Source organism: Pteropus vampyrus, unplaced genomic scaffold, assembly GCF_000151845.1.
Source record: "Pteropus vampyrus isolate Shadow unplaced genomic scaffold, Pvam_2.0 Scaffold343, whole genome shotgun sequence".
Lineage (NCBI taxonomy): Eukaryota > Metazoa > Chordata > Mammalia > Chiroptera > Pteropodidae > Pteropus > Pteropus vampyrus.
The window spans coordinates 28,196-29,572 of record NW_011889124.1 but is presented as its reverse complement, the minus strand read 5'-3'; the positions used below and the strand labels follow the sequence as shown (position 1 = coordinate 29,572).

Here is a 1,377-nt window from a genome sequence, read left to right as displayed (position 1 = left end):
CGCGGAGGGGGCCCCGCACCGCGGCGCCCGGCCCACGGGCTGTGCGCGTTTCCCTGTCGCCCGGACTTGGCTTCCCCGTCCCGCTGACCACAGACCAGTCACCGCGGCCCCGGCGGACACAAGGGTTCGTGGCAGAGTGTCACTCAAATGCCCCTTTGCTCAGGTCTGCCTCTCGGGCGAAGGGAAGCCATGTATTCGTCCTAACAGTAGGACTTATATCTTCTAGCTGGGCTCCCGGCCACCAAGACATCACTGACAGACCGTTGGCTGGAGCTGAGGTTCTGTCTGGCACGGAGCACAACAAGCCACAGTGTGTCGGTGATTATTGCATTATTTATTTTATAATTCCACGCCGGAGAGACTCACTCAGCAGACCCCGGGGTGAATGAGAATGTGACTTGCCCGCAGAGCGGTACAAGTGCTTCTCCATGGGCATCGTCCCCGGAAGTGTGGGTGTAGGCTGAAGGTGGCTGGGAAGCAGCTCAGCTGGTCCTCGCCTGCCCCCAAACCAGACACAGTTTAGCCCATCTCTGAACATCTGGTGTTGGGAATGTGAGTCAGGGCTGGTGCCTGGGTGAAAACTGAGAGAAAACGGGGACATCACGAAGTTGTTATGAGAAATAGCAATTCGGTGAACTTACAGTCCCTGCGCGGAACTGCAGGGGTGTTTATTTTCTTGCAAATTAGCGTATAGGACTCTGGGCAGATGTTTTCAGGCCAGTGGTGCGTTCTGGGCTACTCGGCGTGCGCCCCGGTGATCAGGAGCTTCTAATCATCTGTGAGATGCCAGGTCGGTGCTGCTGCTGCTGGTGTGGTTACCTGGCCGTGACACAGCGTGGTCGTTGCTGTCACGTAGGTGTTTAGGGAGTGCGAAGAAAGAGAGGCAGCCAAGCTTATCTCTTGGTATTGAGGAGTTTTCCATGATGGAGACAACTTTGGGAATCGGGCCTCGCAGGAAGAGTGAAGGTTGGGAGAACATTCCAGGAAGGGGCAGCAAGATATGGGGAGACATGGAAGCGAATGGACGTTGAGGGGCATCGAGTCCCTGCATTGCTTGTGGGATGGGGTTTGAGGACTGGGGCGAAAGCTGAGGCTGCAGAGAGGTTCTGCCTGGGAAGGGCCTTGACTTCTGTGCTAGGGCATTTCAGCTTTTATCCCCTTGGCGAGGCTTAGTCTCGGTTTGGGGGGTGGGGGGCGTGATAGATCTGTGTTTCAGAGAAGTAGCTCGAGGGAGAATGGGGACGGACCCAGGGTACAGGCAGGTGGAGACTGAGCTGGGTACAGCCTTAGGGCATGAGGGCCGAGACAATGGCCAAGAGAGTGGAGAGGGGTGTTAGGTTGACAGAAGACAGAGGGTGCCCGTCAGTGGTGTTAACG

The 1,377-nt window shown here is 56.8% G+C and overlaps 1 protein-coding gene across 1 annotated transcript in view; it reads left to right on the top strand.

Moving 5' to 3' along the window:
* The first annotated feature begins 213 nt into the window (after positions 1-213).
* The window catches only part of CHST12 (carbohydrate sulfotransferase 12), a 13,352-nt gene continuing 12,188 nt past the window's right edge, over positions 214-1,377 (top strand). Inside the window, exon 1 of the mRNA XM_011378515.2 lies at positions 214-318. The gene's annotated coding sequence lies outside the window, so the exon portion shown is untranslated. The remainder of the gene's footprint in view (positions 319-1,377) is intronic.